At 44.8% G+C, this 12,061-nt stretch overlaps 1 pseudogene; it reads left to right on the forward strand.

Annotated features, from left to right (window-relative positions):
• Nucleotides 1-8,829: 8,829 nt before the first annotated feature.
• Nucleotides 8,830-10,134, forward strand: LOC114040269 (annotated as a pseudogene).
• Nucleotides 10,135-12,061: the final 1,927 nt, after the last annotated feature.

Consider the following 12,061-nt stretch of genomic DNA (forward strand, 5'->3'; position numbering starts at 1 on the left):
TATATTATATTATATTATATTATATTATATTATATTATATTATATTATATTATATTATAATATGTTGATTTCTACCTCCTCCCCATAGAATGTAAACTCCTTGAGGGCAAGGGCTCTTCCATTTGTATCTTTGCATCTGTAGCACCTAACACACTGCCCTGCACTTAAGTAGGCATGTCATAGATTCTTGCCAAATGAATGAATCATTTTTGATGCTCAAGAAACTGAGGTACAGAGCACTGAAGTCAGTTGCCTAAGGTTCCACAGCAGAGGCAGGATTCACAGAATCACAGCCTGAGTCATAAGAAATCTCAACCTTGGAAGGGGCCACAGCCAAAGCAATGCGCCGGACAAGTGGTTATCCAGCCTCCACTGGAGGAAACCCAACACTCTCTGGGTCCCTGCTCCCTCCCGAGGTAGCCCATTGCACCCTGATCTCCTCTGACTGGGAGGAGGAAGGTGCTCATGACCTCAAACCTATTATCAGATCCAGTCTTCTCATCCCACGTCCAGGATTCTTTCCATGTTGCCTCTTGAGAAGCCTGTGTCCTGGCTATGACAGGAAGTCAATAAGTAGCTTTCATGAAATAGCAAGAAAATAACTGTCAACGAGCCTGGGAAGTGTCATAGTGTGACTGCACGCTCGGAAAGAATCTCCCCACCCCTTTGTCTGCCTGTCCTTCTCTACTCGTCTTGTTCCTTTTCTCATTCCTTCCCTAAGTGTCTCTCTCTTCTCTTTTCTTCTCTCTCTCTCTCTCTGTCTTCATCTTTGTCATCCTCTCTGCCTCTCTCCATCTTTCTCTCCCACCCTTCAATTCCCTCTCTTCTTCCCTTTGTCTCTCTGTCTCTCCCTCGCTTCATTTCTCTCCTCTTTTTCTTCTTCCTTCTTTTTGTCCCTGTCTGTCTGTGTCTGTCTCCCTTCATCTCTTCCTCTGTTTCCCTTCCTCTGTCTTTATCTCTTTTTCCTGTCTTTGTGTCTTATCCTCTCTGTGTCTCTGTCTCTTTGGCTCTCTATTTCTGTCTCTCTCTGTCTCATTCTCTGTCTCTCTGTCTCTGTCTCTCTTTCTCTCTCTCTCTCTCTCTCTCTCTCTCTCTCTCTCTCTCACACACACACACACACACACACACCCTTAAGTGTGTTACTGACTCTCCTTAAAACTGCCGTAGGGAAAGCAGAGGCAGTCAAGGTGTTTTCCCAATAAACAACAGCTGGGCTCTTATTTTCATCCACAAACTACAAAGAGACATTTCTCTACCTTGGGGCAGGGGGGGGCAGGGAAATCCCAGTTCAATAAATGACCAGTCTTCTTGAAGGAGAAAATCACCTCTCTGGCCTTCTCTGACCTTCCCCTCCTCTATTGTGTGGAGCCTCAGGAAATCGCAAGTGTGGGTGGGGAGAACCCAGTGCTTGCGAGAGACTTCCTCTGAAACCAGAAGAAAGAGGATCCCTGAAGAGAGAGGCCCTGGGGAGCTGGGAGATGGAGTGTCGAGTTAGGGTGCTGGGAAGGATGAGGAAAGCACAGTGACGACCTCTCCAGTCTTCTTTCCTCCATTATTTTTCTCATCCATGAGGAATGATCTTTGAGTCTCGCTCAGCAATTTCTTGGCACATTCTTCCATGAATCTGTGAGTGCTTCAGCGAGCCTCCTCCCTCAGGCAGACACTTCCCCCAAGGCGCACCTTCTCATCCTTTGGAGTTTGTATCCATGGTGGACCCTCCGTGATGCTCATACGGGCCCAGAGATGTTCTCTGCAATTTGCTGGTGGTCCTCTTGCATCTCATGGTTACCACTGCCACATGTGACCTCTTGTGGGGTTATTCTCTCTCTGTCTTGGCTTCTCGGCCAGGTGGCCTGCTCTTCCAGTCATATGGACCCTTCATCACATCACTCAGGCCTCGTCTGGCTGGCTGGTCATTTTCAGTAATGTGCTGGCACCTACTTAAGCCTACCATGCTTTTTTCCACTGCCCTTTCCATTCTACAAAGTCCTTCTGTGCAGTTTCTTGATTCACAGGCATTGCTGGGAGGTTTTCTTTTTAATTTTTAATGGTTTTGATGGAAGAGAGGAGTTTAGGTCCATTGAGATGCAATGGGCAATTTTCCGCTGCTACTCATTTTGGGTTCCTGCTCACTGTCTGGCTTATGGGCTTATCCCAGTCAGATGCACTGATGCCTGAAGTCTGCCCAAAAGAGACTGGGCCAGCAATGCTCACACACTTTCCTGCTTCTTCCACAAAGAGTCCCTTCTATCCAAAATGGGGGTCTTAAGTTGGCCTCTGTGATTTTTTAGGATTCTGCTAATTGTATTTCTAGATAATTGATGTTCTATAAGCCTATGGATTTTACTTTAGGCATTTTAAAACATGATTCAGAGGAAGAGGCCAGCCCATGAGCTTCTCCAGACTGACTGCCAGAGGGGTCCCGGACACCAAAAAGGTGAAGAAGAACCTAAAACCTTGTTGCCTGATGGATGGCTCCATTCTCACCTGCCGTATCAGGCCTTAGAACAGCCCGGGGTTGGCTCCCAGGCTGGCTGGAGTCTAGTCATCTGGGGCATTTGGAAGATCCCAGGCAACATGGGGCTACCTGGAGTCAATGGCTCAGCCCTCAGAAGAGTGTTGGAGGTTCCTCTATCCCTATAGAGCTAGGAGATGCAGTAGGCCCTCAGGAAGCCTCTTACCTCCCACCTCAACCTCAGAAGACATGGTAAGAATTAACTAGAACGCAGACTCAGCCCCAAAGGAACTCACTTCTGAAGACTGACATGTTGAAACCTGGAAAAATGAGTCACTGACTTTGGGAGCTATAATTACAATGCAATACTACATGTAAGAAACATTTATTAAGCACCTATTGTGTGTGCCAGACACCAGCGGCAGAGAAAATAACTTAGGTAAGACCTATTTCACAGGTTTTATCAAAAGACAAGCCCTACATCTTAGGCGCATGTATTGAGAAGAGATGGTAGAGTTCTTCCATCTCAATCCCCTCTTTTTATTGAGAAAGAAATGGAGGGCCAGAGAGATTAATCATCTTGCCTAAGGTCACACAGGTGCCATTGAGCAAGGCCCAACTGAGAGACTGCTGGCAATTTGGAATTCTAAATTGAAAACAATAAGAGCTATTACAAAGTGTGTTCATGGGCCAAGGGTTAGTTATACAGCCTAGGTCAGATCAAACAATGCTTGGGGGAAAATCAACAGGAGGGCTTTTTGTTTGTTTGTTTTTTAATTGAAAAAGAAGCAGCCAGTCAGAGCAAAGAAAATAGTGTGGAATCAGGGAGACAGTGGGATGAGGTCCTACTTCAGATGCCTGCCAGCTGTGTGGCCCTGAGTAACTCACTCAACCTCTCTGAGGCTTTCTAAAGTCTTGGTGAAATTCAGAAACCCCGCAGCAAGACCTGTTATAAAACATGTCCCTCTGGAGCTAGACTCAGCATGGTCATTCAGCCAAGTGTGTGTTGTAAGCCCATAATGATGTGAAATCCAAGAAGGCCAGTGACGGGCTGGCTTCCCAGATTCCACCCTGAGAAACGGGCTTCTCCACAAAAATGTCCAGGCCCTAGTCTAACTGTCAATACCAGATTTTCTGCCTTAAAAGGTCCTCATCAGTGCCCGAGGTAGAATGTGGAGACATTCTGTTCTGCTTCTGGCCCAGTAGTGAAGAAGGATTCTCTCTTGCCTCTGGAAATCCTAGGAGACAAGCCCTCATGTGCTTATAACATAATAAAGAGCCTGAAACAACGAAGCTGATATTCTGTCATCAGCACAAAACCAGAAGGCTGGAAATTATCTTCTGATAGCTCAAAAAAAGTCCCTTCTAGTTCAGATTCCAAAATGCTGTGATCTTCTGGAAAAAGTCTGGGATTAAAAACAAAATTTTAAAAAAGAAAAAAAATTTTAAAACTTAAAGAAATAAATAAATAATAAAATAAAATAGAATGAAAAATAAAAAAAGAAAGCCTGGGATTCCATGGCGGGAGGCCGTGGGGTTATTGCTGCTGTATCCTGGCTCATCTCCGGGATGTCCTACAGGTGGTTCCGTCCTCATCAGCTTTTGCTCTCCCAGCCCGCGTGATCATTGTCTGCTCTGTGCTCCCTTTCTGAGGAGAATGAGGTCCCTGCCAGCTCAGGAAACTGGAGGAGTGTTTATCACAGCCTGGGCTCCAGGCGTACGGCTGCCCAGGAATCCACAGCGACCTGCAGGAGGCAGGCGGGATAACCTTGAAGGACAGGCACCAGAGTTGGGTGGATAGACGCGATATGTTGAACGTGCTTGTCTGGGAACTGGGCTGCTGCTGTTACAGGGTGGTGGGGATGGAGGAACACATCTAATTCCTATTCACTATTAAACAGAATGATTAAATCGTGCTTAGTGCAGGCCCTAGCACACAGTAGGTGCTTAAGAGATGCTTATTGATTTGACTGAAAAGCTACGCGTCCCAAGGCCTTGGTTCAGTTCTCAGTTCTGCTCTCCTCAATTTCCTAAGAAATATTAAAAAGGCAGATGATGAAGAAAGCAAAATTTAGATCATGTCCTTCAGGGGTCCTGAAAGGCCCTGCATGCTGCTCCTTTCAGCGCCATTGCTCCCTGCCCCTGCCCCTCCCCTTCAGGTCCCTTCTCCTTCAGTGACCCTCTTGGCTGACTCTTTAATTGGTGCCTTTCCCCCCCTAAAGGCCCCCCTCTCCTGCCCCTGGGCAGCAGCACAGAGACACAACACTGGGCCATCCTGAACTAATGGGCCACATCTTTTGTGCTACTCTGAGACCTTCTCTTCAGCTATTGCTCAGCTCCCCAGTAACCTGTCCTCACAGGTGAAGTCTCCTGTCTACCAAGCCAAGAGCAAAATGGAAGCTTAGAAGCCCCTGAGTCACAGGACCCTAGAACCTTAGACCAAGAGTTAAAAACCATCTAGCTCGCCCCCTCCTCCATTGTATGGATGAGGAAACTGAGACCCAGGAAAGGAAAGGGAAGGACTTCCCTAAGGGGACATATATAACAGCTAACAAAGCCAGGATTTATATCCAATTCTTCTGCCTCCAAGTCCAGCGTCCTACCCATCATACCACATTGTCTTGTGGAACATGAATAGATTAGCCTTGCTAACAGCATCAGTGAGGAGGCTGAGGGGGGCACATAGGGGCTCTCTGTAATGTCCTTCCCTTAACTGTCCTTCCTACCTGACAGGAAACAGGAGCAGGGCCAAGTTTGGGAAAGGCACGAGGGACAAATGATGCTGTCTTAGGCCTCTGAGAAATACTGTTGGTCAAGGAAGGGCTCCCAGTGCCCTTCAAATCCCACAGTACGGACAACCATTCACTTCACCTTCCTGTAGGGGTACTTCTGCCTAAAAACTTGTCCCTAAACCCATTCATGCAATGTTCAAGAAACACTGCAAAGCTCCTACTATGTTCCAGGCACTGTGCAGGTGCAAGAAACGAAAGCAAAAATGAACCATTCTCTGGCCCTTAAAGAAACAGTTATAAAGGGGATGAGATGCTCACCAAGTATGTGTATTTTTCATACCAGTTTAGGAAGTAGTTACTTTCTTCTTCCTCCTATGACAAGATGTTCCAGTTAGAAGGGAATTCTGAGGCCATTTAGTCCAAATGCTTCATTTTACAAATGAGGAAACTGAGGTCTAGAGAAGTCACCAGAGGTTATACAGCTAATGACTGACATAATCCAGGCTTCCTGATTCCTACTGACTCTGTACTCCCTTCTGAGAATTAGCTCTAATTTACCAAACCAGTAATACAATTGCAAACAAACCCACCATCTCAAGCCTTGACGTCGGCCCTGGGTTCTAGCAGTGGGTCAATAAAGCTGGAGGATGCTTGAGGGTCTGAAAGTCCCTTGTAGGGAGGTAGGAACATCCCCTTTAAAGTGTCCCCTGGCACCTAGAATAGCATCATACATGGCATCATTGGTACTCAGCGTTTACCGTGGGTTGTTGTGGCTAAAAGACTCTTGTGGGGGGCGGGGGAGTCTGTCCCGGCTCTGCCACGATGAGGCCCTGCTGATCCGTTGTCTGTGTAGGCCAATGAACGTTCCCTTGCTGTGACTGCTAAGTGCCCATAAAGAAGAGGCACCTGAGGCTGGCCACAGGAAAGAACCAGGGAGCCATCGTTCACGTGCCCTTTGCACGCAGAAGCAGCATGTGGCCTGCCTCTTCCCCACTGTCCTGTATCCTCACTGACCTGGCTTCAGAGATACCCAGAAAGGGCCTGGGACGATGAGCTTTTCAGGCAGGGGTCCTTCAATATCATTGTGAGGCTCCTGGGGCTCTGTCCCTTATCACAGCCTCTGTCACCAAGGGCAGGGAGGGTGAGACCCTCATAGGAATCTGCAGCTGGCACATCTAGTCGGGCTGGCATTTCACACTGGTGCTCCAGAGGCTCTGAATTCCAGATGGGCCTCTGGCTGCAATGTTAAATGGGTCAACTGTCATGAGACATGATTCAGGACAACTGTTCTTGCGTAGCCAGGGGTCTGCACTTTGGGATCATCCTGCATGACTTTAAGTAAATGGTCAATGAATATGTAGCAGCTTCTGGGGCTCATTCTCCCAGCCTCAACTCAAACTTATGGATTGGGTCCCCAGAGGGCAGCTAGTACATTTCCTCTAAGGATTCTAAGGTTAACCTTGATGGTTTTAAGGGCTGGTTTTTCTAGTACAATAGTTCATAAGCCCCCATCAGTGTTCTTCCCTTATTGACTTTTAATTGATATCAATGCCCCAACCAGACTTACTTAGCTTTTAAAAATGGATATTTAGTATAATAAGACCTATTGGTACAAATATCTTCCGAAACCAGGAGCACATTTTCTCACAGGTACAGAGTCTGAGAGAAGGTGGTCTCAAATTTAGAGAGCAGAGGAATAACTCAGCTCTTGGACGGGGCCCTCTGAAATTATTGATGGAGGCATATACAACATATCTCTTACACATGTAAGCAAAAATGATGGTAGATGGTCACATCATTAGCATCAATGCTACAAAAGAGCAGCCCACCACCCACGGGAAGTAGTCCCCAGGACCAAATGTGAGAACATGAAGGCCAGGGTGAAGGACTAACTTCCAACCTCATTCAATAAACATTTATACAAAACCTGCTGTGTGTCGGGCACTGTCTCAGGTACTGGGTTTACGACAATAGAAAGGTAGTGGTCCTTGACCCTAACCTCTGCAGCATAGTGACACAGCTGCAGTAATGCACCGAAGTCAACAAGGCCTGGGTTCAAATTCTGCCTCTCATACTTACCAGCTGTGAGGCCATGGGTGACTTGCTTTATTTCTGTAAGAATCAATTTTCTCATCTGTCAAATGGGGAACAAGTCATTTAATATTTCTGAACTTCAATTTCATCTGTCAAATGGGGATGGGGCTAAGTTACTAGACTCACTGAGACTCAGTTTCTTCATGTCTAAAATGGGTATAATACTTGTAGAACTATCCTCACAGGGGTTTTGTGAGGCTTAAATAAGACTGTCTATAAAATACTTTGCTGACTTTAAAGTTCTGTAAGAATGGTCAGTTATTATTAATTTCTTATTCTACCCACACTTAGTGTATGCCCACTGTAAGGAAAAATACTCCTTAAAATTTCAAAAAAAACCTGAAAAGCACTTAATTACACTCATATATATTCAATATAGAGACATCATGGTACAATGGCTAGAGAGCTGGGCTTACAGTCTTAAAGACCGGGGTTCAAATTCGCCCTTCAACGTTCCCTGTTATATTATCTCGGCCAAGTCATTTAAAACTTATGTGTTTCCAGAAACTCCACAGAACTCATTTCCTAGGTCAGAGGGTGGAGTTCTCCTTGAGATCATCTCCGGATAAATATAACATGTAAATAGCTATATGCACACATGATAGATGTGTGTGTGTGTGTGTGTGTGTGTGTGTACATAAAGGGGATAGCTGGGTAATGCAGTAGATAGAGCTCCAGGCCTATAGTCAGGAGGACCTGAGTTCAAATCCAGCCTCAGACACTGACTAGCTATGTGACCCTGGACAATTCACTTCACCCTGTTGGCCTCAGTTCCCTCATCTGTCAACTGAGCTGGAGAAGGAAATGGCAAACCTTTATCTTTGCCAAGAAAACCCCAAATGGGATCATGAAGATTCAGACAAGACTCAAATGACTAAAGAAAAACTGCATATATATGCACATACGTGTCATTTGTACATAGCTGTTTACATATTGCCTCTCTTATTGTAAGTGTGGTCCAGGACTATCGTTTTGCCTTCCCTTGTGTTCCCAGGACTTAGCATGGTGCTTGACAAATAGAAGGCACTTAACCAGTGCTTATAGACTTGACCTGACTTGGAAGTTGCCAATGCCGATGAGGTCATAGATTCTTCATATATTTTCTTTTTCCTTTTAGTGAGTCTTTGTGTCCAAGAGTCAAAATGTTCCTGAACACGAGACAGGAAGCAACTTGTTTGCGGTTGATGCTGAGTTGAATGCTGGGCAGGTAGTTGGGGAATGAATGACTAAATAATGAATGAAAGTGAATGAATGCATGTATGAATGATGAATGAATGATGTATGAAAATGCACTTATCATGCACCTACATGTACAAAGCACTATGATAATCTCTGGGGATCGTAATGGAAAATCCAGATATTCCCTGCCCTCACAGAGCTTACATTCTGGTAGGTAGAAATAACCCATATAAACCAGCTCAGGTGGGGAGACTGGAGAGTTCTCACCCTGGCCCTGTCCCCAAATCACCTTTCAACTCAAACGTTGGCTGGTTGTTGGCTTGTTGGTTATTGTCCTTGGTGCTCGAAGAGGCCCCAAATGACATCGCTATGTTGGGGTCCAGCGGTCGTGGTCATGGTGATGATAAATGGTGGGAATCAATCAGGACCAATTGAAAGATGAGGAAGAGCTGGGAGACACATGCTTCTTCAAGAATCTGAAGAGCTGGGGCAGCCAGGTGGCACAGTGGACAGAGCGCTTGGGTTGGAGTCAGGAAGACTCTTCTTTGTGAGTTCAAATCTGGCCTCAGACATTTACTAGCTTCACCCTGTTTGCCTTAATTTTGGCAAATGGTCAGTTGGTTAAGATGCTGCTTTATACAGAAGTCATCCGAAATCTGGACTTCAAGGTAACCAAGGGAAACTTTGTCTTTACGGGAGGGAAAATCTATAAAGTTCCTTCCACTGAGGCAGAAACTTAGGCATCTAGTCTGATGGGGCTGTTTGAGAAATGTCAGTTCAGGAAATTCTTAGTATATGTTGCCAATTTTGACAAAAAAATTCCAGAACTTTTAAGGGTGTTGATACTAGGAAGACTACAATGAGAGATGTGTACAAGAAGTTTGATTTGGGCCAATATGTCATAGATTTCACTGGCCATACCCTTGCCCTTTATGATGACTGTTTATATCAACCATGTTACGAAACCATCAACAGGATTAAACTTTATAACGACTCCTTGGCAAGATATGGCAAGAGTCCATATCTTTACACACTCCGTGGCCTTGGAGAGCTGCCCCAAGGATCTGCAAGTCTAAGTGTCAGTTACGGAGGCACTTATATGTTGAACAAGCCAATTGAAGAAATCATTGTAAAAGATGGACAAGAGATTGGTGTGAAATCTGAAGGAGAGATTGCCCATAGCTCATCTGTGACCTAGTTATGTAAAAGAGAGTAAAAAAAAAAAGTAGGCCAGGTGATCAGAGTTATCTGTATCCTAAGCCAACTAATTAATCACACCAGCGATGCCAGATCTTCATTCCACAGAACCAGGTCAACCGGAAATCAGATATCTACATTTGCGTGATTTCTTCTGCACACAACGTGGCTGCACAAGGAAAGTATATTGCCATTGTTAGTACTACTGTGGAAACCAGAGATCCTGAGAAGGAAATCAGACCAGTTTTAGAGCTTTTGGAGCCAATTGAACAGAAATTTGTTAGCATCAATGACCTGTATATTCCAACGGATGTGGGAACAGAAAGTCAGATCTTCATGTCCTGTACTTATGATGCTATAGCTCACTTTGAAACAACTTGTGATGATATTAAAGACATTTACAAGAGGATGACAGGGTCTGAGTTTGACTTTGAAGAAATAAAGTGAAAGAAAAATGACATTTTTGGGGGACACTAATAGCAGTAATATGCTAATATCTAATTAGGAGAAATTGAAGTTGGAATGAATACAGAGCTATATCAAGAAGCTAATGAACATTATATGAAATCAACAGGATTTCTTGAAAAAAAATAATCAGAAGGACTGATTTTCTCCTTTTTCATGGAGAAAAGGATTAGACATGCTTGCTTGGCCTCCAAGAGGGAATAATGTAGAAGGTGCAGAAAAACAGACTTAAGCTCAGTATCAGCAAAATCTCCCTGATAATCAGAGCTGACCAAGAGCTAACCATGGGCTGCCCAGGAAGGCAACAGGTTAGGTTCTCCTTCACTGGCAGTCCTCAAGCAAAGACGAGATATCCCTTTGTGAGTGATGTTACTGAGAGGATTCAGATATGGGCAAAGAAAAAGCCTTCTGGGCCCCTCACTAGTCAGAGAGGCAGTGATTCGGGCAGTGATTTTTGAAGAAAGCTGAGGTGATTTCTCACTGTAAGGAGACCAGGGGACCAGTGTCACTCCCTACAAAGAAAACACTTGGATAATGCAAAAGTTCACTGATCCTAGCTCTTGTACCTACCTATCAGCTAGGTACTTTTTGCAGGCCCTTAAAAAGGAAAAATAAGGTATTACAACTCATTTGAAAATGTCTTTCCTCTTCTTTTATCACAAGATAAAGCATATCTAGGTCTGAAGTGCCAAGAAAAGGCCTCATTGAAATGGAGTTAGGGGGAAAGGACAGAATGTGGCCAGGGAAAGACGTCATCTGTGGTCAGCGGGCTTACTCACGGCAGCTCTGATTACAGCCCAACACAGCAGACACAATGAGGCACCCTCTCCGTGTCAGGGGAGAGGAAACAGTGACAGGAAAATGCTTTCGAGAAGCCAGACAAGCCAAATTCTCCTTTTTGTTGATTTTCCCCTTAAAAATCAAAATACTTGCATGTCTTTTCTTTTTTTAAAAGTTTTTACTTTTGTCTACTAATCGCCCTCATAATAATTTTAAATTCTGGATGTTACCCTCCCCGTGCCCTGCCATGGGTCTTCTCCCTTCCCCCCCCCCCAAAAAAAAGAAGTCCCCAGGGCTATGTAAAGAGGGAAGAAGAAGGGGAAGGGGGGGTTAGAATCCTAGGATCATGGAGTTTGAGTTGGAAGGAAAGAATACTAACCCCAATATGGTACAGAGGAGGGAACTCCCAACTGATATGCACACTCAAAGACCAGGAACCTCAGGTTCTAGAGAAAACACTGTGGACCTATACTGTGAACAGGAGAGCTCACAAGCCCCCACTAGTGTGCCTCATAGTATGCCTTCCTCTTCTTCCTCTTCTCTGCCAGGCTACCTCCATTTTCTTTCTAGTCCTTGAGAAGTAGAGCAGGAATCCTCTAAGACTCAAGACCTCTTCTCAAATAGAAATATAAGCAAAGGACATACCTGAACCAACTGTTTTTAAAAGAATTGCAAACTGTCGACATCCACATGAAAGAGTGCTCCAAATCACTAACAATAAGAGAAAAGACTGAGATTTAACCTCATTCTCAAGAACTGACCAATTAACAGTAAGCCAGTAAACACTATTTTGTCGTTAAGTTGTTTTTCAGTCATGTCTGGCTCTCTGTGATCCCGTTTGGGGTTTTCTTAACAAAGATGTTGGAGTATCTTTGTCATTTCCTTCCCCAGTTCTTTTTACAGATGAGGAAACTGAGGCAGACAGGGTTAAGTGACTGGCCCAGAGTCACACAACTAGTAAGTGTCTGAAGCTGGATTTGATCTCAGGGCTTGCTGTCTTCAAGCCCAATACTCTATCTAATGCACCGCTGAGCAGCTCCACGACTAGCTCTTAGCAAATGCGTTGGATCATAGGTTAGAATAAGGAGGGCCTCAGCAGCCTCTAGTCCAGTCTTCTCATTTTATAGATAAATTGAGGAACAGAGATGTGAATCAGCCC

This window comes from Vombatus ursinus, unplaced genomic scaffold (genome assembly GCF_900497805.2).
Source record: "Vombatus ursinus unplaced genomic scaffold, bare-nosed wombat genome assembly UNPS02012901.1, whole genome shotgun sequence".
NCBI classification, from domain to species: Eukaryota; Metazoa; Chordata; class Mammalia; order Diprotodontia; family Vombatidae; genus Vombatus; species Vombatus ursinus.